This window comes from Lissotriton helveticus, chromosome 8, assembly GCF_964261635.1.
Source record: "Lissotriton helveticus chromosome 8, aLisHel1.1, whole genome shotgun sequence".
Lineage (NCBI taxonomy): Eukaryota > Metazoa > Chordata > Amphibia > Caudata > Salamandridae > Lissotriton > Lissotriton helveticus.
Window position 1 is genome coordinate 1,543,079,862 of NC_136069.1, and position 25,550 is coordinate 1,543,105,411.

General features: G+C 44.3%; 20 non-coding genes across 20 annotated transcripts; all 20 read right to left on the reverse strand.

Moving 5' to 3' along the window:
- Nucleotides 1–8,345: 8,345 nt before the first annotated feature.
- Nucleotides 8,346–8,428, reverse strand: TRNAL-UAG (transfer RNA leucine (anticodon UAG)). The gene has a single exon. It is a non-coding gene; the product is annotated as a tRNA-Leu (tRNA).
- A 1,025-nt stretch (nt 8,429–9,453) lies between these two features.
- On the reverse strand, nt 9,454–9,536 carry TRNAL-AAG (transfer RNA leucine (anticodon AAG)). The gene has a single exon. It is a non-coding gene; the product is annotated as a tRNA-Leu (tRNA).
- A 189-nt stretch (nt 9,537–9,725) lies between these two features.
- On the reverse strand, nt 9,726–9,808 carry TRNAL-CAG (transfer RNA leucine (anticodon CAG)). Its single transcript has one exon. It is a non-coding gene; the product is annotated as a tRNA-Leu (tRNA).
- A 632-nt stretch (nt 9,809–10,440) lies between these two features.
- TRNAL-UAG (transfer RNA leucine (anticodon UAG)) lies at nt 10,441–10,523 on the reverse strand. The gene has a single exon. It is a non-coding gene; the product is annotated as a tRNA-Leu (tRNA).
- A 2,013-nt stretch (nt 10,524–12,536) lies between these two features.
- Nucleotides 12,537–12,619, reverse strand: TRNAL-UAG (transfer RNA leucine (anticodon UAG)). Its single transcript has one exon. It is a non-coding gene; the product is annotated as a tRNA-Leu (tRNA).
- A 1,030-nt stretch (nt 12,620–13,649) lies between these two features.
- On the reverse strand, nt 13,650–13,732 carry TRNAL-AAG (transfer RNA leucine (anticodon AAG)). Its single transcript has one exon. It is a non-coding gene; the product is annotated as a tRNA-Leu (tRNA).
- Nucleotides 13,733–14,636: 904 nt separating this feature from the next.
- On the reverse strand, nt 14,637–14,719 carry TRNAL-UAG (transfer RNA leucine (anticodon UAG)). The gene has a single exon. It is a non-coding gene; the product is annotated as a tRNA-Leu (tRNA).
- A 1,298-nt stretch (nt 14,720–16,017) lies between these two features.
- TRNAL-CAG (transfer RNA leucine (anticodon CAG)) lies at nt 16,018–16,100 on the reverse strand. The gene has a single exon. It is a non-coding gene; the product is annotated as a tRNA-Leu (tRNA).
- Nucleotides 16,101–16,732: 632 nt separating this feature from the next.
- Nucleotides 16,733–16,815, reverse strand: TRNAL-UAG (transfer RNA leucine (anticodon UAG)). The gene has a single exon. It is a non-coding gene; the product is annotated as a tRNA-Leu (tRNA).
- Nucleotides 16,816–17,845: 1,030 nt separating this feature from the next.
- On the reverse strand, nt 17,846–17,928 carry TRNAL-AAG (transfer RNA leucine (anticodon AAG)). Its single transcript has one exon. It is a non-coding gene; the product is annotated as a tRNA-Leu (tRNA).
- Nucleotides 17,929–18,832: 904 nt separating this feature from the next.
- TRNAL-UAG (transfer RNA leucine (anticodon UAG)) lies at nt 18,833–18,915 on the reverse strand. Its single transcript has one exon. It is a non-coding gene; the product is annotated as a tRNA-Leu (tRNA).
- A 1,025-nt stretch (nt 18,916–19,940) lies between these two features.
- On the reverse strand, nt 19,941–20,023 carry TRNAL-AAG (transfer RNA leucine (anticodon AAG)). The gene has a single exon. It is a non-coding gene; the product is annotated as a tRNA-Leu (tRNA).
- A 189-nt stretch (nt 20,024–20,212) lies between these two features.
- On the reverse strand, nt 20,213–20,295 carry TRNAL-CAG (transfer RNA leucine (anticodon CAG)). The gene has a single exon. It is a non-coding gene; the product is annotated as a tRNA-Leu (tRNA).
- A 632-nt stretch (nt 20,296–20,927) lies between these two features.
- On the reverse strand, nt 20,928–21,010 carry TRNAL-UAG (transfer RNA leucine (anticodon UAG)). Its single transcript has one exon. It is a non-coding gene; the product is annotated as a tRNA-Leu (tRNA).
- Nucleotides 21,011–22,036: 1,026 nt separating this feature from the next.
- On the reverse strand, nt 22,037–22,119 carry TRNAL-AAG (transfer RNA leucine (anticodon AAG)). Its single transcript has one exon. It is a non-coding gene; the product is annotated as a tRNA-Leu (tRNA).
- Nucleotides 22,120–22,308: 189 nt separating this feature from the next.
- TRNAL-CAG (transfer RNA leucine (anticodon CAG)) lies at nt 22,309–22,391 on the reverse strand. Its single transcript has one exon. It is a non-coding gene; the product is annotated as a tRNA-Leu (tRNA).
- A 632-nt stretch (nt 22,392–23,023) lies between these two features.
- TRNAL-UAG (transfer RNA leucine (anticodon UAG)) lies at nt 23,024–23,106 on the reverse strand. The gene has a single exon. It is a non-coding gene; the product is annotated as a tRNA-Leu (tRNA).
- A 1,026-nt stretch (nt 23,107–24,132) lies between these two features.
- TRNAL-AAG (transfer RNA leucine (anticodon AAG)) lies at nt 24,133–24,215 on the reverse strand. Its single transcript has one exon. It is a non-coding gene; the product is annotated as a tRNA-Leu (tRNA).
- A 189-nt stretch (nt 24,216–24,404) lies between these two features.
- On the reverse strand, nt 24,405–24,487 carry TRNAL-CAG (transfer RNA leucine (anticodon CAG)). Its single transcript has one exon. It is a non-coding gene; the product is annotated as a tRNA-Leu (tRNA).
- A 631-nt stretch (nt 24,488–25,118) lies between these two features.
- TRNAL-UAG (transfer RNA leucine (anticodon UAG)) lies at nt 25,119–25,201 on the reverse strand. The gene has a single exon. It is a non-coding gene; the product is annotated as a tRNA-Leu (tRNA).
- Nucleotides 25,202–25,550: the final 349 nt, after the last annotated feature.

Consider the following 25,550-nt stretch of genomic DNA (forward strand, 5'->3'; position numbering starts at 1 on the left):
CTTATGCGTCAGTTTTTGCAAGGGCTTTGCTTTCAGTGAAAAGTTCGCGATCCACTGTCGGCAATAACCCACCATCCCTAGGAACATCCTGACCTCTCTCTGTGTCCTAGGCGCATTCATTTTCATGATCGCCTCTATCCTGTCTGGTGACACCTTTCGTTTGCCTTTCTCTATTCGGTGTCCCAAGTACTGCACTTCTGTCAGGCAGTACTGCAACTTTCCCGGGGACACCTTGTGCCCATTGGCAGCTAGGTGATTTAACAAAGCAATGGAGTCCTCCCTGCAAGCTTCTTCTGTTTCTGACGCCACGAGGAGGTCGTCTATGTACTGGACCAGAACTGACTTCTGGGGCAGCACTAGACTTTCAAGATTTTTCTTCAAAAGCTGGTTGAAGATCGATGGGCTTTCTGTATACCCCTGAGGAATACGACACCATGTTAGGACGCGACCTTCCAGCTTAAATGCGAAAAGAAAATGGCTTTCTTCGTCCAGAGGGATCGAAAAGAAAGCCTGACAAAGATCAATCACAGTGAACCACTCAGCTTGGAATGGGATCTGAAACAGTATCACTGATGGATTCGGTACCACTGGACAACACGAAACGACTATGTTATTAATCTTTCGGAGGTCCTGCACTATCCGGAATTTCCCATTTGGTTTCTGCAGACCCATAATCGGGGAGTTGCATGGACTACCCACGATTTCTTTCAGTATTCCCTGTTTAATCATGGACTCGATCACGGGTTTTATGCCTGCAATCGTTTCTGGAGTCAATTTATATTGGGGTGTTCTTGGGAACTCAGCATGCGGTTTCACTACAATTTTCACTGGGTCCACCCCTTTGACCAATCCAATCTCTTCCCCAGTGAAGTCCCATACTTCTGGTGCCACTGTCTCTCTCAAGTCCCAGGGGAGCTCATCTACTGTCAACGTAGGGTACAGCTCCACGCATATTCTTGAGTTTGCAACTTTGAAGTCTGCGTCATCATCATTGGTCAATACCTCCACTCCCTGAGGTGTACAGTATATTGTACAATTCAATTTACACAACAGGTCTCTGCCTAGCAGACACACAGGACTTGAATCGCAAACCACAAACTGGTGCTCATCGCTGTACTTCCCTATTTTCACCTGTACCGGTTCTGTCAATTGGCTGGTTATTCTCCTGTTTGCGACCCCCACCACTTGTATGGTCTCTCCAGACATGGGCAGGTCTGGAACTGCAGCTGATCTGATCGTGGATCTAGTGGCTCCTGTGTCCACCAGAAATGTCGTGGGGCACCCTGCTACTTCTGCTTCGACATAGGGTCCCCTCTGGTCCACCTCCAAGGCTGCCCCGAGGGTGCAGTCTTCCCTTTCCACTCTCTGTCCGGTTAATGGGTCCACATAATAGCACTCTTCTCCTCCTACAAACAGGGGCATCTGTCTATAAGTCTTACCCATAGTCCCTACTCGGGGAGGTTGCGGGAACTGGGCTCGGGGAGGAGCCCCCCCCCCCTTTGAGCACCTTTCCCTGGTATGGCGTCACCCCTCTTGTAGGCGCGCTCTGGACCTCTTCCTCCTCTATCTCTTGTTCTCCTATCTCTACATTGTAGGGACACTCGCGTTTCCAATGTCCCACCTCGTTACACTGGTGGCACCTAGTCGTTTTCTTCAAGGCAGCTACGTCTATTCTGGGTCTAAAGGTGGAACTCTCCTCATTGCCCTTGTTCTGACTGTACTGCTTCTTTCCTCCTGTACCTGTTCCTTGCTGCTGTTGCTGCTGTCCCCCTTTCCCTGCTGCCTGCATCTGTACCACCATCAATTTTTCTTTTAGTTTCTTAGCCTTGGAGTCTATCTCATCACAGCAGTACCTGGCATATCTCAGTATTTCGTCTAGGGGTTTATTTTGCCAACAAATCAAGTGTTGCTGAATCATTAAACTAATATCCGGTCTCAGTCCCAGGACGAACTTGGACACAAATTGCCCTATGTCTTTTGGATCCATTACATCCAGACCGCTATACTGTTTAAACGCCTTCAGCAATCTCTCGTAATATTCGTGGACTGTCTCTTTGGGTTCCTGTCTAGTTCGGTCTATTCTGACCCAATCTATGTCTTGCATTGGCACTTTCTCTTTCAGCCAAGTCATCACTCTCTCGAATTTTGCCATCACAATCTCGGACGGCCCATTAGTCTTAGCATCTCTCTCCGGCTCCGTTGTGGGCCACTCAGCGCTAACCTTGCATGCTGTCCACAGATCTCCTGGTACTACAATGTCAAACAGCGTGTTCAGATCTATCCATAGGACCTTTGAGATTTTTACAAATCTCTCAACTTGCTTGTACCACTCCACTGGGTTTTCCCGCAATTTGGGGAAGGAGGTGGTAAAAGCAGCTAAATCTCCCCTACTCCAAGGGACATGCACATAATTCCCATTTGCGACTTCACGCAAAGGGTATGCTCCTATTCCCTGCAGCCTTCCTGGTGTCGTACCAAGCGTGCTTCTCCTGACGGTCCCTTTCTTGGACCACCTCTCTTCCCACTTATCTAGTGCCCTCCATGTCCTTATTCCAGTGATCAGTTCCCTTATGTGCGTTTTCAGCCCGATCGTTCTCCTCTCATCTAGGTCTCGATCTGTGTAATGTAGCCTGTGGTTACCCTGTAATGCTTTGGTTCTTGACAGGTCCACCATATATTTGCCTGCTAATTCGACTAACTTCTCATGGATTGCTCTCGCCTTTCGAGTGATGTCCTTTGCCATATACAGTATTTCATCCTGCTCATACATTTCCATTCTCTCTAAAGGCAGGGTACCATCTACCATGTCATCCAGGTCTGACCTTAAGCTGGCGACATCGAGTCTCTTGGCTTTTATCTCAGCTCGCAATATGTCTTTCGAAGGGGGCTCACTGGTCTCCCTACCATCCCAACTCCGAGCTCTACGTTTGGGCTCGGGAGAGTTAATGAGTGCTCTCCCTTGCTCCCATCTCTCCAGGTCCCATGCTCGGCCATCCGATCTTGGAAGGTGATGGAACACGGGCCTGTTACCCCCACTCTTGCTCTGCCCACTCTCTCCTTCTTCTCTCCTTTCACCGTACGCCTCTCTGTTATTTTCCCTCTGGTCGCTACTCTCCCTTTGCCTAGTATCGCTCAGTATCCGATACGATCCTTCCTGGTTCCCCATATTCCCTGGGCTGCGCTCGTGTCCGTCATCACAGGGACTATGGTGCGACCTCTCACAACTCCCATTCAGTTCTCTGGTGCCGGGCACACAGTGGGTACACTTAAAGCTGTTTCTGTACTCTTGCGTTCTCCTCTCCCCTTCACTGAGTGTTGGGCGCGCCACCCCTCCACTCCCGGGGCCCCCGTTTTCCAGGTCCGTTCTATCTCCACTCCGGGCCCAATGGGTGACTCCCCTACTATCTCTCTCTCTCCAGTCCCACTCCGGGCTGCTCTCCCCAGCCCCGCAGTGAGTCCGAGCTCTGCTGTCCTGACTTTCCCTTTCAGCTTCCGCAGCTATGATGCTCTTGTGAGCCTCCACTGCCTCATCCCACTTCTTCATGTACTCATTTAGCTCTTGAAAGGATTTTCGTCCAGATCCCCTCATATCCACTGGCCATCTAGGGCCCCCAGGATCCCCTCCTGGATCCCCTGCTGTGTGCACCGGGGTGCTCCACTCTCTTGGTATCGGCATCTGACTTGGGAAATTGATCGTATCGTTCCTCCTTGCCGTCTCTGTTCTTTCTCCGTCCTTCCGTACCCGTTCTTCCCCTCTTACTCTCTCTGGGTCATATATCGATATTATAGGACCTATGGTAACAGGTACCTGTAGTGCATCTGGTAATGCGTAGGATGTGGCGCACTCCGTTTCCGGCGCTCTTTGTACCACAAACCTCCCGACTACCTGTTGCACCTGACTAGGCTGGGACAGCTCTTTCTTTGCCTCAGGATCCCACTCTGAACTGGGAAGCGGTCCATGCTCTCCTGCATTGCCCCCCTTTTCTCTTTCACTATGCTCGACCTCTCCCCCTGCTCTATTATACGGGGGTGGCCTGTCTGTCAATAATCTGTTTATCAGGCTGTCCTCTGTTTCGCTCTCATCATCTTCTTCTAGGGGGCTTTTATTTCCGGGCACCTCTAACACTGGGTACAGTTTATTGACTTCCATGTTATGCACTCTCCATCTTTTAGCATCCGCATCCCATCTGGCATCCTGCACTGCCCTTACCGATCGTTTCACCCTTTCTTGTTGTCTGTTCATATTCTTTACATGCGCTGCCCTAATCCATGCATCAAGGGCTTCAAACTGGGTCGGTCTAGGCAAGGGTCTCATTGAGGTCATGACTGATTTTAATCGATGTAACACCTCTAATCTGAACGTCCCGTACTTCGGGAACGTCAGTTCCTCATTTCCTTCCGTAATCTTACTCCACTCTGTTATCCAAAGGATCGTATGCAGCCCAACATTCACTGCCATGTAACGAGCCGGCGTACCCTCCGGCGGGGCTTCTTCCCCTTCATCCGATCCCCGCTTCTCTTTTTTAAACGCCGCTCTCAGCCATTTAAAACACTTCATAATTATACGCACAATATCCAGCCTCGCTACTCTGTTTACTTCCTGATGACAATCCACCAATCCTAGCGCGGCTTTGCTAACTTGGCCTATCGCAACGCGGTCTTTCTCCGGTCGGCCAATCCCAGCTCGACACTTTCTGACGTCTTTGCTAGCTGGCCTATCACAGCGCGGTCTTTCTCCGGTCGGCCAATCACAGCGCGACACTTCCTGACGTCATTTTTCTCCGCTTCGCAGCAGCACCCCTCCTTTCTCAACTCGTCTCCCGGTCATGCATGCGTCCCATTCATACACCGAAAAATGACTACTTCCGACCAAGCGGTCACTTCCCTCGACTGTACGTCCACAGTCTATATGTAATTGTCAACACAACTGACGAAATGTCTATCGTCTCTCTGATAGGTTGCTTACACACACAGTAACCTCCGACCAGCGTCCGTTACTCACGCACTCACTCTTACGTTCCCCCTATCTCGGTCTTTCGGGTGATCAATGGTACCTCATGACCCCCTTCACACTAGTTGACAATTACTCTGGGTGTCCGATACACCCGAACCACTTAAGCTCTCCTTGAACTTAAGATTTCCACCGGTTGCGCGCGCTCACAACCTGTTCCACAGTCACTCTACAGACATTCAACTCCGCCAGACATTACAACATAGATACAATATAAAAACACCGCAATCTAACACGCATGACCCTTTATACTCACTCTCGACCGATACTGCTGCTTTTTCTGTCTCACGTCATCCAGATCTTCTTCGGCGGGCGATTCTTCCGATCATCGATCTCTAAGGGCCTTGGGGTAAGCTAACCTGGCCTAGGTCACCGTCCTCAAGAAGGCAACCATCCTCTATAGCTACCAACTGGAAGGGCGAGATTTTGATCGATACCTTATCACTATTGATCTAAACCCCGATCTGGTCGACTGAACCTTTGTTGCCTGTCATTGAGGGAAGAAAGTGCATCTCTTACCAAGCTAGTTCACCCAATAAAGGACTCCGCTCCAAAAGATCACAAACAACTTCTAGCTTTCAAAAGTTTATTGTAAGGTTAGGATAAGCTGCAAATACAGGCATCTCAGAATGAGATTCACGAGATACACAGGTCCAACTACATACATGTGCTCTCTGAAAGCCCTCAGACGAGCAACGGAAATTACCAGCACAAGTTCTAAGAGTAATAAAGCTATCAGCATTGACGCATATTGAGATCTCTCCTTCATTTAAGTTGGAGGAAAACACACAGGTTAGGCTGTCCCTACCCTGCTCTAGATGGTATCCCTACTTAACCAAGTCTCAACCTAACAAAAGGTGTCAGCAGTGAATGACCCCCAAGGGAAGTCACTCACTCTTAGTCTCTTGGTGAAAACCTATAGTTCTCCAGTCATGACCCCTCTCTGCCTACCCATCCGCTCTCTAAAGGGTCCTCAGGCATCTGCTCTAACTCCACCCAGGGGTGCTGTCCCTAATACAAAACAGTCAACAACATTTGAGACGCCCCTCGTGAGACGCCCCTCACGTGGTGTAGCTTCTGGCTTTTTCCATGCTGCTTTGTATTGGGCCTCATACGTTGGAGTTGACCTTGCTTCTCAGACTCTTCTCCGGCCCGCTGATACCCCTTAAAACATTCCGGAACCCTCCTCCATGTCTGGGCCGTCTTCTGAACAGACCTCTATTCATATTATTTATAATTGGATCCCCCCTTTTCTCTTGCAGACAGACATCTGCAGCCAAGATCCCAACTCTCATAGACTTCCAAAAAGTTTCGCAACATTTCTCGGCCCAGACCAGTACGTGTAAATCAATGTTAAAACATTTCAGGCCTACAGCATTTCTCATAATAATTATAGCATTCAACTTCTTCATTAATTAAAGCATGTTAATACTCTTATTCTATTATTCAGTAAACACATCTATACATCATGGCCCATTAATGCAATGACCAAAACATTAGTGCAATCTATGTCGTGAAAAGAAACACCTTCCCCTTCCCTTCTAGCTCTGGCCCTGAGGCCTACCACATTCTGCGTTTAACCACATGCCATCTTACATTTTAGCAGCTACACGACATGGATTCAGGAATAATCACATCTAATAACATCATATAGTGTCACACATTTCTGTATTAGTTCCACTTCTACTTAAATCTCTACATTAGCTATACATTCAGAATATAATTGCAGATACTACTAGCACTCATGGCATTTCTCCTCATGATTTGTGCTTACTACGGGTAAGTGTGATGCACTCATACATTTAGGTCAGTTTGCGCTCTCTCAGTTGCATAGAAGGTATGTTTGTGATTGGTTTGAGATGGGTGTGAGGTCAAGAGCAGGGAAAAGCAAGTCACCTTCACTTCTAGTCTCCTCTTCTATGCCTACCTGCCGTTCTCTCACTCTGTCTTTGTTTCATTCTCTCCTTCCTCAACACCCCATCTCACTCACTGGCTCTATCATTTGTGCTCTTTCCCCTTGCTCTTCATTTCATAGTGGAAACATCTCTTGAATGGATCATTAGAAAATGAGGTTACATAAAATTAAAAATCTACTTATTGGAAACCAAAAATATCACAAAACTGAATGTAAGCCATTTCTTCAATAAAAGGGATTTTTTAGGCACCCCCCAAAAAACACATAAAACACCACTAGTGCTAGAAGAATATTATACGAGCTTGAGGACAGAATTGGGCAAATTCATTTGCAGTTGAAACTGAAGTTTGGTACTTATTCAGATATTATATGCACTGCCAATTTTTAGCTGAGATTCTGAAGGAACGCAGAGACAAAATGGACTTAAAGTTTTGTCAGAAGTGGGATTCGAACCCACGCCTCCAGGAGAGACTGCGGCCTTAACGCAGCGCCTTAGACCACTCGGCCGTCATGACCACATGTTGCTTGTTCATCTACATAGTGAGAAAGATAGTGTGAACAAAAAAAACACACATCTTAGGCCATGAGTGGCTATAGCAAGAAAAAAACTCACTGCAGTTTTCCAAAAAGACAACCATATAAGCCCACGTGAGGGAAATGATCTGATTTTCTCCCTCAAGAAAAAAGAAGATTAAACACAGGTTTGTCAGAAGTGGTATTTGAACCCACGCCTCCAGAAGAGACTGCGACCTGACCGCAGCGCCTTAGACCACTCGGCCATCCTGACTTGCGTTTGCAGCACCTTCCACAAGCCAGACAGCCATGCAAGTGGGGTACCGAAAAGGCATGCCCTCAATTTATTTATCCCATTATAAGCATTTCCAACAGATCTTTGAACAATCCATACAGAGCAGTACCTATGAAGAACTCTTTAGACCTTTTATGAGTACAAAGATAAAGTGCTATTCACCAGCCACTTGAACGGCCCAAAGCTGCTTTGAAATTGAGTCAATAGCCACATCTTGGCTGACTAAAGCAAATTCAACAAGGGATCTCAATGTCACAACATAGGGTGGAATTCGCAAATCTAAGCAGCCCCTGATCACTGCCCTGAGGAAATTGCTGTAAGTGTGCTGGAGTCCAGCTGTCTACCAGGTGCTTGGCATTCTTCCAAATTTGTATGGCCTGTCTGGCCAGGGAATACAAGAGAATGACTCTTCTAGATGAGCTCTTACATGGGTCATAAGCTCATTTGGTAAGGATTGCACTTTATCAGCAAGACTTTGTACAACAGAAATATATGAGAAACCCAAGCTCTCTTGACTAGACGAGGACGGAATAACGTCCCAGGTGAAGACGAACAGATGCAACTTCCATCAGATGTTATCCTGATGAAGAAGATTATATCTCCAAAAGTCATTTCAGAAGTGGGATTCGAACCCACGCCTCCAGAGGAGACTGCAGCCTAAACACAGCACCTTAGACCACTCGGCCATCCTGACAGTGAAGAGTCCTAAGAAATGTATAAAAGTCACTCATAAATTTCTGCGTCCATGCAAGCTTGAAATAATTTCAACCTTCAAACACAAGGTGCAACTTTTTGCACAGGACAATAAACACAGAAGATCACATATGAAAGCATTTCATTTCACAGGTGTACTGTTTTTATGCTTTTAGAATAACTTATACCTCTCACCAGCTATTTAGGGTTCTGTATCCTACTCACAAAATTATCTTGCCTGCGACCTCTCTCTTTATACACAAACAACTACTGCTCAGGAAGTAGGAAGGCAGAAGGTGGGGCAGTTTATGCAAATTTATGCTGTCAATGTGCCTTGCACATTCATGCAGAATTTCTAGATCCTTGCTGGAAACAAGAGAGCAGGCCTTGTTTCAGATCAACTGTCCCTAGCAAGGAACGTCTGAGCACATCCATTCTTTTGCTCTCTAGCCCCTGGCTTGGGACTCACCCTCACTGGCTGAGGAGTGAAGTTCTGCATACCAACGTTGCATAGAAGGTATGTTTGTGATTGGTTTGAGATGGGTGGGAGGTCAAGAGCAGGGAAAAGCAAGTCACTTTCACTTCTAGTCTCCTCTTCTATGCCTACCTGCCGTTCACTCACTCTGTCTTTGTTTCATTCTCTCCTTCCTCAACACCCCATCTCACTCACTCGCTCTATCATTTGTGCTCTTTCCCCTTGCTCTTCATTTCATAGTGGAAACATCTCTTGAATGGATCATTAGAAAATGAGGTTACATAAAATTAAAAATCTACTTATTGGAAACCAAAAATATCACAAGACTGAATGTAAGCCATTTCTTCAATAAAAGGGATTTTTTAGGCACCCCCCAAAAAACACATAAAACACCACTAGTGCTAGAAGAATATTATAAGAGCTTGAAGACAGAATTGGGCAAATTCATTTGCAGTTGAAATTGAAGTTTGGTACTTATTCAGATATTATATGCACTGCCAATTTTTAGCGGAGATTCTGAAGGAACGCAGAGACAAATGGACTTAAAGTTTTGTCAGAAGTGGGATTCGAACCCACACCTCCAGGAGAGACTGCGGCCTTAACGCAGCGCCTTAGACCACTCGGCCATCCTGACCACATGTTGCTTGTCCATCTACATAGTGAGAAAGATAGTGTGAACAAAAAAAACACACATCTTAGGCCATAAGTGGCTATAGCAAGAAAAAAACTCACTGCACTTTTCCAAAAAGACAACCATATAAGCCCATGTGAGGGAAATGATCTGATTTTCTCCCTCAAGAAAAAAGAAGATTAAACACAGGTTTGTCAGAAGTGGGATTTGAACCCACGCCTCCAGAAGAGACTGCGACCTGAACGCAGCGCCTTAGACCACTCGGCCATCCTGACTTGCATTTGCAGCACCTTCCACAAGCCAGACAGCCATGCAAGTTTGGTACCGAAAAGGCATGCCCTCAATTTATTTATCCCATTATAAGCATTTCCAACAGATCTTTGAACAATCCATACAGAGCAGTACCTATGAAGAACTCTTTAGACCTTTAAAGCGTACAAAGAGAAAGTGCTATTCACCAGCCACTTGAACGGCCCAAAGCTGCTTTGAAATTGAGTCAACAGCCACATCTTGGCTGACTAAAGCAAATTCAACAAGGGAGCTCAATGTCACAACATAGGGTGGAATACGCAAATCTAAGCAGCCCCTGATCACAGCCCTGAGGACATTGCTGTAAGTGTGCTGGAGTACAGCTGTCTACCAGGTGCTTGGCATTCTTCCAAATTTGCATGGCCTGTCTGGAAAGGGAATACAAGAGCATGACTCTTCTAGATGAGCTCTTACATGGGTCCTAAGCTCATTTGGTAAGGATTGCACTTTATCAGCAAGACTTTGTACAACAGAAATATATGAGAAACCCAAGCTCTCTTGACTAGACGAGGACGGAATAACGTCCCAGGTGAAGACGAACAGATGCAACTTCCATCAGATGTTATCCTGATGAGGAAGATTATATCTCCAAAAGTCATTTCAGAAGTGGGATTCGAACCCACGCCTCCAGAGGAGACTGCAGCCTAAACACAGCACCTTAGACCACTCGGCCATCCTGACAGTGAAGAGTCCTAAGAAATGTATAAAAGTCACTCATACATTTCTGCGTCCATGCAAGCTTGAAATAATTTCAACCTTCAAACACAAGGTGCAACTTTTTGCACAGGACAATATACACAGAAGATCACATATGAAAGCATTTCATTTCACAGGTGTACTGTTTTTATGCTTTTAGAATAACTTATAACTCTCACCAGCTATTTAGGGTTCTGTATCCTACTCACAAAATTATCTTGCCTGCGACCTCTCTCTTTATACACAAACAACTACTGCTCAGGAAGTAGGAAGGCAGAAGGTGGGGCAGTTTATGCAAATTTATGCTGTCAATGTGCCTTGCAGATTCATGCAGAATTTCTAGATCCTTGCTGGAAACAAGAGAGCAGGCCTTGTTTCAGATCAACTGTCCCTAGCAAGGAACGTCTGAGCACATCCATTCTTTTGCTCTCTAGCCCCTGGCTTGGGACTCACCCTCACTGGCTGAGGAGTGAAGTTCTGCATACCAACGTTGCATAGAAGGTATGTTTGTGATTGGTTTGAGATGGGTGTGAGGTCAAGAGCAGGGAAAAGCAAGTCACCTTCACTTCTAGTCTCCTCTTCTATGCCTACCTGCCGTTCTCTCACTCTGTCTTTGTTTCATTCTCTCCTTCCTCAACACCCCATCTCACTCACTGGCTCTATCATTTGTGCTCTTTCCCCTTGCTCTTCATTTCATAGTGGAAACATCTCTTGAATGGATCATTAGAAAATGAGGTTACATAAAATTAAAAATCTACTTATTGGAAACCAAAAATATCACAAAACTGAATGTAAGCCATTTCTTCAATAAAAGGGATTTTTTAGGCACCCCCCAAAAAACACATAAAACACCACTAGTGCTAGAAGAATATTATACGAGCTTGAGGACAGAATTGGGCAAATTCATTTGCAGTTGAAACTGAAGTTTGGTACTTATTCAGATATTATATGCACTGCCAATTTTTAGCTGAGATTCTGAAGGAACGCAGAGACAAAATGGACTTAAAGTTTTGTCAGAAGTGGGATTCGAACCCACGCCTCCAGGAGAGACTGCGGCCTTAACGCAGCGCCTTAGACCACTCGGCTGTCATGACCACATGTTGCTTGTTCATCTACATAGTGAGAAAGATAGTGTGAACAAAAAAAACACACATCTTAGGCCATGAGTGGCTATAGCAAGAAAAAAACTCACTGCAGTTTTCCAAAAAGACAACCATATAAGCCCACGTGAGGGAAATGATCTGATTTTCTCCCTCAAGAAAAAAGAAGATTAAACACAGGTTTGTCAGAAGTGGTATTTGAACCCACGCCTCCAGAAGAGACTGCGACCTGACCGCAGCGCCTTAGACCACTCGGCCATCCTGACTTGCGTTTGCAGCACCTTCCACAAGCCAGACAGCCATGCAAGTGGGGTACCGAAAAGGCATGCCCTCAATTTATTTATCCCATTATAAGCATTTCCAACAGATCTTTGAACAATCCATACAGAGCAGTACCTATGAAGAACTCTTTAGACCTTTTATGAGTACAAAGATAAAGCGCTATTCACCAGCCACTTGAACGGCCCAAAGCTGCTTTGAAATTGAGTCAATAGCCACATCTTGGCTGACTAAAGCAAATTCAACAAGGGATCTCAATGTCACAACATAGGGTGGAATTCGCAAATCTAAGCAGCCCCTGATCACTGCCCTGAGGAAATTGCTGTAAGTGTGCTGGAGTACAGCTGTCTACCAGGTGCTTGGCATTCTTCCAAATTTGTATGGCCTGTCTGGCCAGGGAATACAAGAGAATGACTCTTCTAGATGAGCTCTTACATGGGTCATAAGCTCATTTGGTAAGGATTGCACTTTATCAGCAAGACTTTGTACAACAGAAATATATGAGAAACCCAAGCTCTCTTGACTAGACGAGGACAGAATAACGTCCCAGGTGAAGACGAACAGAAGCAACTCCCATCAGATGTTATCCTGATGAAGAAGATTATATCTCCAAAAGTCATTTCAGAAGTGGGATTTGAACCCATGCCTCCAGAGGAGACTGCGGCCTAAACACAGCGCCTTAGACCACTCGGCCATCCTGACAGTGAAGAGTCCTAAGAAATGTATAAAAGTCACTCAGAAATTTCTGCGTCCATGCAAGCTTGAAATAATTTCAACCTTCAAACACAAGGTGCAACTTTTTGCACAGGACAATAAACACAGAAGATCACATATGAAAGCATTTCATTTCACAGGTGTACTGTTTTTATGCTTTTAGAATAACTTATACCTCTCACCAGCTTTTTAGGGTTCTGTATCCTACTCACAAAATTACCTTGCCTGCGACCTTTCTCTCTATACACAAACAACTACTGCTCAGGAAGTAGGAAGGCAGAAGGTGGGGCAGTTTATGCAAATTTATGCTGTCAATGTGCCTTGCACATTCATGCAGAATTTCTAGATCCTTGCTGGAAACAAGAGAGCAGGCCTTGTTTCAGATCAACTGTCCCTAGCAAGGAACGTCTGAGCACATCCATTCTTTTGCTCTCTAGCCCCTGGCTTGGGACTCACCCTCACTGGCTGAGGAGTGAAGTTCTGCATACCAACGTTGCATAGAAGGTATGTTTGTGATTGGTTTGAGATGGGTGGGAGGTCAAGAGCAGGGAAAAGCAAGTCACTTTCACTTCTAGTCTCCTCTTCTATGCCTACCTGCCGTTCACTCACTCTGTCTTTGTTTCATTCTCTCCTTCCTCAACACCCCATCTCACTCACTCACTCGCTCTATCATTTGTGCTCTTTACCTTTGCTCTTCATTTCATAGTGGAAACATCTCTTGAATGGATCATTAGAAAATGAGGTTACATAAAATTAAAAATCTACTTATTGGAAACCAAAAATATCACAAGACTGAATGTAAGCCATTTCTTCAATAAAAGGGATTTTTTAGGCACCCCCCAAAAAACACATAAAACACCACTAGTGCTAGAAGAATAATATAAGAGCTTGAAGACAGAATTGGGCAAATTCATTTGCAGTTGAAACTGAAGTTTGGTACTTATTCAGATATTTTATGCACTGCCAATTTTTAGCTGAGATTCTGAAGGAACGCAGAGACAAAATGGACTTAAAGTTTTGTCAGAAGTGGGATTCGAACCCACGCCTCCAGGAGAGACTGCGGCCTTAACACAGCGCCTTAGACCACTCGGCCATCCTGACCACATGTTGCTTGTTCATCTACATAGCGAGAAAGATAGTGTGAACAAAAAAAACACACATCTTAGGCCATAAGTGGCTATAGAAAGAAAAAAACTCACTGCACTTTTCCAAAAAGACAACCATATAAGCCCATGTGAGGGAAATGATCTGATTTTCTCCCTCAAGAAAAAAGAAGATTAAACACAGGTTTGTCAGAAGTGGGATTTGAACCCACGCCTCCAGAAGAGACTGCGACCTGAATGCAGCGCCTTAGACCACTCGGCCATCTTGACTTGCATTTCCAGCACCTTCCACAAGCCAGACAGCCATGCAAGTTTGGTACCAAAAAGGCATGCCCTCAATTTATTTATCCCATTATAAGCATTTCCAACAGATCTTTGAACAATCCATACAGAGCAGTACCTATGAAGAACTCTTTAGACCTTTAAAGCGTACAAAGAGAAAGTGCTATTCACCAGCCACTTGAACGGCCCAAAGCTGCTTTGAAATTGAGTCAACAGCCACATCTTGGCTGACTAAAGCAAATTCAACAAGGGAGCTCAATGTCACAACATAGGGTGGAATACGCAAATCTAAGCAGCCCCTGATCACAGCCCTGAGGACATTGCTGTAAGTGTGCTGGAGTACAGCTGTCTACCAGGTGCTTGGCATTCTTCCAAATTTGCATGGCCTGTCTGGCAAGGGAATACAAGAGCATGACTCTTCTAGATGAGCTCTTACATGGGTCCTAAGCTCATTTGGTAAGGATTGCACTTTATCAGCAAGACTTTGTACAACAGAAATATATGAGAAACCCAAGCTCTCTTGACTAGACGAGGACGGAATAACGTCCCAGGTGAAGACGAACAGATGCAACTTCCATCAGATGTTATCCTGATGAAGAAGATTATATCTCCAAAAGTCATTTCAGAAGTGGGATTCGAACCCACGCCTCCAGAGGAGACTGCAGCCTAAACACAGCACCTTAGACCACTCGGCCATCCTGACAGCAAAGAGTCCTAAGAAATGTATAAAAGTCACTCATAAATTTCTGCGTCCATGCAAGCTTGAAATAATTTCAACCTTCAAACACAAGGTGCAACTTTTTGCACAGGACAATATACACAGAAGATCACATATGAAAGCATTTCATTTCACAGGTGTACTGTTTTTATGCTTTTAGAATAACTTATAACTCTCACCAGCTATTTAGGGTTCTGTATCCTACTCACAAAATTATCTTGCCTGCGACCTCTCTCTTTATACACAAACAACTACTGCTCAGGAAGTAGGAAGGCAGAAGGTGGGGCAGTTTATGCAAATTTATGCTGTCAATGTGCCTTGCAGATTCATGCAGAATTTCTAGATCCTTGCTGGAAACAAGAGAGCAGGCCTTGTTTCAGATCAACTGTCCCTAGCAAGGAACGTCTGAGCACATCCATTCTTTTGCTCTCTAGCCCCTGGCTTGGGACTCACCCTCACTGGCTGAGGAGTGAAGTTCTGCATACCAACGTTGCATAGAAGGTATGTTTGTGATTGGTTTGAGATGGGTGTGAGGTCAAGAGCAGGGAAAAGCAAGTCACCTTCACTTCTAGTCTCCTCTTCTATGCCTACCTGCCGTTCTCTCACTCTGTCTTTGTTTCATTCTCTCCTTCCTCAACACCCCATCTCACTCACTGGCTCTATCATTTGTGCTCTTTCCCCTTGCTCTTCATTTCATAGTGGAAACATCTCTTGAATGGATCATTAGAAAATGAGGTTACATAAAATTAAAAATCTACTTATTGGAAACCAAAAATATCACAAAACTGAATGTAAGCCATTTCTTCAATAAAAGGGATTTTTTAGGCACCCCCCAAAAAACACATAAAACACCACTAGTGCTAGAAGAATATTATACGAGCTTGAGGACAGAATTGGGCAAATTCATTTGCAGTTGAAACTGAAGTTTGGTACTTATTCAGATATTATATGCACTGCCAATTTTTAGCTGAGATTCTGAAGGAACGCAGAGACAAAATGGACTTAAAGTTTTGTCAGAAGTGGGATTCGAACCCACGCCTCCAGGAGAGACTGCGGCCTTAACGCAGCGCCTTAGACCACTTGGCCATCATGACCACATGTTGCTTGTTCATCTACATAGTGAGAAAGATAGTGTGAACAAAAAAAACACACATCTTAGGCCATGAGTGGCTATAGCAAGAAAAAAACTCACTGCAGTTTTCCAAAAAGACAACCATATAAGCCCACGTGAGGGAAATGATCTGATTTTCTCCCTCAAGAAAAAAGAAGATTAAACACAGGTTTGTCAGAAGTGGGATTTGAACCCACGCCTCCAGAAGAGACTGCGACCTGACCGCAGCGCCTTAGACCACTCGGCCATCCTGACTTGCGTTTGCAGCACCTTCCACAAGCCAGACAGCCATGCAAGTGGGGTACCGAAAAGGCATGCCCTCAATTTATTTATCCCATTATAAGCATTTCCAACAGATCTTTGAACAATCCATACAGAGCAGTACCTATGAAGAACTCTTTAGACCTTTAATGAGTACAAAGATAAAGTGCTATTCACCAGCCACTTGAACGGCCCAAAGCTGCTTTGAAATTGAGTCAATAGCCACATCTTGGCTGACTAAAGCAAATTCAACAAGGGATCTCAATGTCACAACATAGGGTGGAATTCGCAAATCTAAGCAGCCCCTGATCACTGCCCTGAGGAAATTGCTGTAAGTGTGCTGGAGTCCAGCTGTCTACCAGGTGCTTGGCATTCTTCCAAATTTGTATGGCCTGTCTGGCCAGGGAATACAAGAGAATGACTCTTCTAGATGAGCTCTTACATGGGTCATAAGCTCATTTGGTAAGGATTGCACTTTATCATTAAGACTTTGTACAACAGAAATATATGAGAAACCCAAGCTCTCTTGACTAGACGAGGACAGAATAACGTCCCAGGTGAAGACGAACAGAAGCAACTTCCATCAGATGTTATCCTGATGAAGAAGATTATATCTCCAAAAGTCATTTCAGAAGTGGGATTTGAACCCATGCCTCCAGAGGAGACTGCGGCCTAAACACAGCGCCTTAGACCACTCGGCCATCCTGACAGTGAAGAGTCCTAAGAAATGTATAAAAGTCACTCAGAAATTTCTGCGTCCATGCAAGCTTGAAATAATTTCAACCTTCAAACACAAGGTGCAACTTTTTGCACAGGACAATAAACACAGAAGATCACATATGAAAGCATTTCATTTCACAGGTGTACTGTTTTTATGCTTTTAGAATAACTTATACCTCTCACCAGCTTTTTAGGGTTCTGTATCCTACTCACAAAATTACCTTGCCTGCGACCTTTCTCTCTATACACAAACAACTACTGCTCAGGAAGTAGGAAGGCAGAAGGTGGGGCAGTTTATGCAAATTTATGCTGTCAATGTGCCTTGCACATTCATGCAGAATTTCTAGATCCTTGCTGGAAACAAGAGAGCAGGCCTTGTTTCAGATCAACTGTCCCTAGCAAGGAACGTCTGAGCACATCCATTCTTTTGCTCTCTAGCCCCTGGCTTGGGACTCACCCTCACTGGCTGAGGAGTGAAGTTCTGCATACCAACGTTGCATAGAAGGTATGTTTGTGATTGGTTTGAGATGGGTGGGAGGTCAAGAGCAGGGAAAAGCAAGTCACTTTCACTTCTAGTCTCCTCTTCTATGCCTACCTGCCGTTCACTCACTCTGTCTTTGTTTCATTCTCTCCTTCCTCAACACCCCATCTCACTCACTCACTCGCTCTATCATTTGTGCTCTTTACCCTTGCTCTTCATTTCATAGTGGAAACATCTCTTGAATGGATCGTTAGAAAATGAGGTTACATAAAATTAAAAATCTACTTATTGGAAACCAAAAATATCACAAGACTGAATGTAAGCCATTTCTTCAATAAAAGGGATTTTTTAGGCACCCCCCAAAAAACACATAAAACACCACTAGTGCTAGAAGAATAATATAAGAGCTTGAAGACAGAATTGGGCAAATTCATTTGCAGTTGAAACTGAAGTTTGGTACTTATTCAGATATTTTATGCACTGCCAATTTTTAGCTGAGATTCTGAAGGAACGCAGAGACAAAATGGACTTAAAGTTTTGTCAGAAGTGGGATTCGAACCCACGCCTCCAGGAGAGACTGCAGACTTAACACAGCGCCTTAGACCACTCGGCCATCCTGACCACATGTTGCTTGTTCATCTACATAGCGAGAAAGATAGTGTGAACAAAAAAAACACACATCTTAGGCCATAAGTGGCTATAGAAAGAAAAAAACTCACTGCACTTTTCCAAAAAGACAACCATATAAGCCCATGTGAGGGAAATGATCTGATTTTCTCCCTCAAGAAAAAAGAAGATTAAACACAGGTTTGTCAGAAGTGGGATTTGAACCCACGCCTCCAGAAGAGACTGCGACCTGAATGCAGCGCCTTAGACCACTCGGCCATCTTGACTTGCATTTCCAGCACCTTCCACAAGCCAGACAGCCATGCAAGTTTGGTACCAAAAAGGCATGCCCTCAATTTATTTATCCCATTATAAGCATTTCCAACAGATCTTTGAACAATCCATACAGAGCAGTACCTATGAAGAACTCTTTAGACCTTTAAAGCGTACAAAGAGAAAGTGCTATTCACCAGCCACTTGAACGGCCCAAAGCTGCTTTGAAATTGAGTCAACAGCCACATCTTGGCTGACTAAAGCAAATTCAACAAGGGAGCTCAATGTCACAACATAGGGTGGAATACGCAAATCTAAGCAGCCCCTGATCACAGCCCTGAGGACATTGCTGTAAGTGTGCTGGAGTACAGCTGTCTACCAGGTGCTTGGCATTCTTCCAAATTTGCATGGCCTGTCTGGCCAGGGAATACAAGAGCATGACTCTTCTAGATGAGCTCTTACATGGGCCCTAAGCTCATTTGGTAAGGATTGCACTTTATCAGCAAGACTTTGTACAACAGAAATATATGAGAAACCCAAGCTCTCTTGACTAGACGAGGACGGAATAACGTCCCAGGTGAAGACGAACAGATGCAACTTCCATCAGATGTTATCCTGATGAAGAAGATTATATCTCCAAAAGTCATTTCAGAAGTGGGATTCGAACCCACGCCTCCAGAGGAGACTGCAGCCTAAACACAGCACCTTAGACCACTCGGCCATCCTGACAGTGAAGAGTCCTAAGAAATGTATAAAAGTCACTCATAAATTTCTGCGTCCATGCAAGCTTGAAATAATTTCAACCTTCAAACACAAGGTGCAACTTTTTGCACAGGACAATAAACACAGAAGATCACATATGAAAGCATTTCATTTCACAGGTGTACTGTTTTTATGCTTTTAGAATAACTTATACCTCTCACCAGCTATTTAGGGTTCTGTATCCTACTCACAAAATTATCTTGCCTGCGACCTCTCTCTTTATACACAAACAACTACTGCTCAGGAAGTAGGAAGGCAGAAGGTGGGGCAGTTTATGCAAATTTATGCTGTCAATGTGCCTTGCACATTCATGCAGAATTTCTAGATCCTTGCTGGAAACAAGAGAGCAGGCCTTGTTTCAGATCAACTGTCCCTAGCAAGGAACGTCTGAGCACATCCATTCTTTTGCTCTCTAGCCCCTGGCTTGGGACTCACCCTCACTGGCTGAGGAGTGAAGTTCTGCATACCAACGTTGCATAGAAGGTATGTTTGTGATTGGTTTGAGATGGGTGGGAGGTCAAGAGCAGGGAAAAGCAAGTCACTTTCACTTCTAGTCTCCTCTTCTATGCCTACCTGCCGTTCACTCACTCTGTCTTTGTTTCATTCTCTCCTTCCTCAACACCCCATCTCACTCACTCGCTCTATCATTTGTGCTCTTTCCCCTTGCTCTTCATTTCATAGTGGAAACATCTCTTGAATGGATCATTAGAAAATGAGGTTACATAAAATTAAAAATCTACTTATTGGAAACCAAAAATATCACAAGACTGAATGTAAGCCATTTCTTCAATAAAAGGGATTTTTTAGGCACCCCCCAAAAAACACATAAAACACCACTAGTGCTAGAAGAATATTATAAGAGCTTGAAGACAGAATTGGGCAAATTCATTTGCAGTTGAAATTGAAGTTTGGTACTTATTCAGATATTATATGCACTGCCAATTTTTAGCGGAGATTCTGAAGGAACGCAGAGACAAATGGACTTAAAGTTTTGTCAGAAGTGGGATTCGAACCCACACCTCCAGGAGAGACTGCGGCCTTAACGCAGCGCCTTAGACCACTCGGCCATCCTGACCACATGTTGCTTGTCCATCTACATAGTGAGAAAGATAGTGTGAACAAAAAAAACACACATCTTAGGCCATAAGTGGCTATAGCAAGAAAAAAACTCACTGCACTTTTCCAAAAAGACAACCATATAAGCCCATGTGAGGGAAATGATCTGATTTTCTCCCTCAAGAAAAAAGAAGATTAAACACAGGTTTGTCAGAAGTGGGATTTGAACCCACACCTCCAGAAGAGACTGCGACCTGAACGCAGCGCCTTAGACCACTCGGCCATCCTGACTTGCATTTGCAGCACCTTCCACAAGCCAGACAGCCATGCAAGTTTGGTACCGAAAAGGCATGCCCTCAATTTATTTATCCCATTATAAGCATTTCCATCAGATCTTTGAACAATCCATACAGAGCAGTACCTATGAAGAACTCTTTAGACCTTTAAAGCGTACAGAGAGAAAGTGCTATTCACCAGCCACTTGAACGGCCCAAAGCTGCTTTGAAATTGAGTCAACAGCCACATCTTGGCTGACTAAAGCAAATTCAACAAGGGAGCTCAATGTCACAACATAGGGTGGAATACGCAAATCTAAGCAGCCCCTGATCACAGCCCTGAGGACATTGCTGTAAGTGTGCTGGAGTACAGCTGTCTACCAGGTGCTTGGCATTCTTCCAAATTTGCATGGCCTGTCTGGCCAGGGAATACAAGAGCATGACTCTTCTAGATGAGCTCTTACATGGGTCCTAAGCTCATTTGGTGAGGATTGCACTTTATCAGCAAGAGTTTGTACAACAGAAATATATGAGAAACCCAAGCTCTCTTGACTAGACGAGGACGGAATAACGTCCCAGGTGAAGACGAACAGATGCAACTTCCATCAGATGTTATCCTGATGAAGAAGATTATATCTCCAAAAGTCATGTCAGAAGTGGGATTCGAACCCACGCCTCCAGAGGAGACTGCGGCCTAAACACAGCGCCTTAGACCACTCGGCCATCCTGACAGTGGAGAGTCCTAAGAAATGTATAAAAGTCACTCAGAAATTTCTGCGTCCATGCAAGCTTGAAATAATTTCAACCTTCAAACACAAGGTGCAACTTTTTGCACAGGACAATAAACACAGAAGATCACATATGAAAGCATTTCATTTCACAGGTGTACTGTTTTTATGCTTTTAGAATAACTTATACCTCTCACCAGCTATTTAGGGTTCTGTATCCTACTCACAAAATTACCTTGCCTGCGACCTCTCTCTTTATACACAAACAACTACTGCTCAGGAAGTAGGAAGGCAGAAGGTGGGGCAGTTTATGCAAATTTATGCTGTCAATGTGCCTTGCAGATTCATGCAGAATTTCTAGATCCTTGCTGGAAACAAGAGAGCAGGCCTTGTTTCAGATCAACTGTCCCTAGCAAGGAACGTCTGAGCACATCCATTCTTTTGCTCTCTAGCCCCTGGCTTGGGACTCACCCTCACTGGCTGAGGAGTGAAGTTCTGCATACCAACGTTGCATAGAAGGTATGTTTGTGATTGGTTTGAGATGGGTGGGAGGTCAAGAGCAGGGAAAAGCAAGTCACCTTCACTTCTAGTCTCCTCTTCTATGCCTACCTGCCGTTCACTCACTCTGTCTTTGTTTCATTCTCTCCTTCCTCAACACCCCATCTCACTCACTGGCTCTATCATTTGTGCTCTTTCCCCTTGCTCTTCATTTCATAGTGGAAACATCTCTTGAATGGATCATTAGAAAATGAGGTTACATAAAATTAAAAATCTACTTATTGGAAACCAAAAATATCACAAGACTGAATGTAAGCCATTTCTTCAATAAAAGGGATTTTTTAGGCACCCCCCAAAAAACACATAAAATACCACTAGTGCTAGAGGAATATTAAAAGAGCTTGAAGACAGAATTGGGCAAATTCATTTGCAGTTGAAACTGAAGTTTGGTACTTATTCAGATATTATATGCACTGCCAATTTTTAGCTGAGATTCTGAAGGAACGCAGATACAAATTGGACTTAAAGTTTTGTCAGAAGTGGGATTCGAACCCACGCCTCCAGGAGAGACTGCGGCCTTAACGCAGCGCCTTAGACCACTCGGCCATCCTGACCACATGTTGCTTGTCCATCTACATAGTGAGAAAGATAGTGTGAACAAAAAAAACACACATCTTAGGCCGTAAGTGGCTATAGCAAGAAAAAAACTCACTGCACTTTTCCAAAAAGACAACCATATAAGCCCATGTGAGGGAAATGATCTGATTTTCTCCCTCAAGAAAAAAGAAGATTAAACACAGGTTTGTCAGAAGTGGGATTAGAACCCACGCCTCCAGAAGAGACTGCGACCTGAACGCAGCGCCTTAGACCACTCGGCCATCCTGACTTGCATTTGCAGCACCTTCCACAAGCCAGACAGCCATGCAAGTGGGGTACCGAAAAGGCATGCCCTCAATTTATTTATCCCATTATAAGCATTTCCAACAGATCTTTGAACAATCCATACAGAGCAGTACCTATGAAGAACTCTTTAGACCTTTAATGAGTACAAAGAGAAAGTGCTATTCACCAGCCACTTGAACGGCCCAAAGCTGCTTTGAAATTGAGTCAATAGCCACATCTTGGCTGACTAAAGCAAATTCAACAAGGGATCTCAATGTCACAACATAGGGTGGAATTCGCAAATCTAAGCAGCCCCTGATCACTGCCCTGAGGAAATTGCTGTAAGTGTGCTGGAGTCCAGCTGTCTACCAGGTGCTTGGCATTCTTCCAAATTTGTATGGCCTGTCTGGCCAGGGAATACAACAGAATGACTCTTCTAGATGAGCTCTTACATGGGTCATAAGCTCATTTGGTAAGGATTGCACTTTATCAGCAAGACTTTGTACAACAGAAATATATGAGAAACCCAAGCTCTCTTGACTAGACGAGGACAGAATAACGTCCCAGGTGAAGACGAACAGAAGCAACTTCCATCAGATGTTAACCTGATGAAGAAGATTATATCTCCAAAAGTCATTTCAGAAGTGGGATTCGAACCCACGCCTCCAGAGGAGACTGCGGCCTAAACACAGCGCCTTAGACCACTCAGCCATCCTGACAGTGAAGAGTCCTAAGAAATGTATAAAAGTCACTCAGAAATTTCTGCGTCCATGCAAGCTTGAAATAATTTCGACCTTCAAACACAAGGTGCAACTTTTTGCACAGGACAATAAACACAGAAGATCACATATGAAAGCATTTCATTTCACAGGTGTACTGTTTTTATGCTTTTAGAATAACTTATACCTCTCACCAGCTATTTAGGGTTCTGTATCCTACTCACAAAATTACCTTGCCTGCGACCTTTCTCTCTATACACAAACAACTACTGCTCAGGAAGTAGGAAGGCAGAAGGTGGGGCAGTTTATGCAAATTTATGCTGTCAATGTGCCTTGCAGATTCATGCAGAATTTCTAGATCCTTGCTGGAAACAAGAGAGCAGGCCTTGTTTCAGATCAACTGTCCCTAGCAAGGAACGTCTGAGCACATCCATTCTTTTGCTCTCTAGCCCCTGGCTTGGGACTCACCCTCACTGGCTGAGGAGTGAAGTTCTGCATACCAACGTTGCATAGAAGGTATGTTTGTGATTGGTTTGAGATGGGTGGGAGGTCAAGAGCAGGGAAAAGCAAGTCACTTTCACTTCTAGTCTCCTCTTCTATGCCTACCTGCCGTTCACTCACTCTGTCTTTGTTTCATTCTCTCCTTCCTCAACACCCCATCTCACTCACTGGCTCTATCATTTGTGCTCTTTCCCCTTGCTCTTCATTTCATAGTGGAAACATCTCTTGAATGGATCATTAGAAAATGAGGTTACATAAAATTAAAAATCTACTTATTGGAAACCAAAAATATCACAAGACTGAATATTAGCCCTTTCTTCAATAAAAGGGATTTTTTAGGCACCCCCCAAAAAACAAATAAAACACCACTAGTGCTAGAAGAATATTATACGAGCTTGAAGACAGAATTGGGCAAATTCATTTGCAGTTGAAACTGAAGTTTGGTACTTATTCAGATATTATATGCACTGCCATTTTTTTGCTGAGATTCTGAAGGAACGCAGAGACAAAATGGACTTAAAGTTTTGTCAGAAGTGGGATTCGAACCCACACCTCCAGGAGAGACTGCGGCCTTAACGCAGCGCCTTAGACCACTCGGCCATCCTGACCACATGTTGCTTGTCCATCTACATAGTGAGAAAGATAGTGTGAACAAAAAAAACACACATCTTAGGCCATAAGTGGCTATAGCAAGAAAAAAACTCACTGCACTTTTCCAAAAAGACAACCATATAAGCCCATGTGAGGGAAATGATCTGATTTTCTCCCTCAAGAAAAAAGAAGATTAAACACAGGTTTGTCAGAAGTGGGATTTGAACCCACGCCTCCAGAAGAGACTGCGACCTGAACGCAGCGCCTTAGACCACTCGGCCATCCTGACTTGCATTTGTAGCACCTTCCACAAGCCAGACAGCCATGCAAGTTTGGTACCAAAAAGGCATGCCCTCAATTTATTTATCCCATTATAAGCATTTCCAACAGATCTTTGACAATCCATACAGAGCAGTACCTATGAAGAACTCTTTAGACCTTTGAAGCGTACAAAGAGAAAGTGCTATTCACCAGCCACTTGAACGGCCCAAAGCTGCTTTGAAATTGAGTCAACAGCCACATCTTGGCTGACTAAAGCAAATTCAACAAGGGAGCTCAATGTCACAACATAGGGTGGAATACGCAAATCTAAGCAGCCCCTGATCACAGCCCTGAGGACATTGCTGTAAGTGTGCTGGAGTACAGCTGTCTACCAGGTGCTTGGCATTCTTCCAAATTTGCATGGCCTGTCTGGCCAGGGAATACAAGAGCATGACTCTTCTAGATGAGCTCTTACATGGGTCCTAAGCTCATTTGGTAAGGATTGCACTTTATCAGCAAGAGTTTGTACAACAGAAATATATGAGAAACCCAAGCTCTCTTGACTAGACGAGGACGGAATAACGTCCCAGGTGAAGACGAACAGATGCAACTTCCATCAGATGTTATCCTGATGAAGAAGATTATATCTCCAAAAGTCATGTCAGAAGTGGGATTCGAACCCACGCCTCCAGAGGAGACTGCGGCCTAAACACAGCGCCTTAGACCACTCGGCCATCCTGACAGTGGAGAGTCCTAAGAAATGTATAAAAGTCACTCAGAAATTTCTGCGTCCATGCAAGCTTGAAATAATTTCAACCTTCAAACACAAGGTGCAACTTTTTGCACAGGACAATAAACACAGAAGATCACATATGAAAGCATTTCATTTCACAGGTGTACTGTTTTTATTTATTTATTTATTTATTTGGGGCGATTTTTAGAGCGCGCAAATACCCGAGGGTGTCTCGGCGCTGTGTCAACAGAACTCTCCGTAGGAAAGGAAACTAGGCACGGAATAGCCATGTTTTCAGATTTTTTCTGAACTTAAGCAGGGTAGGTGCACACTTAAGATGGAGAGGGAGAGTGTTCCA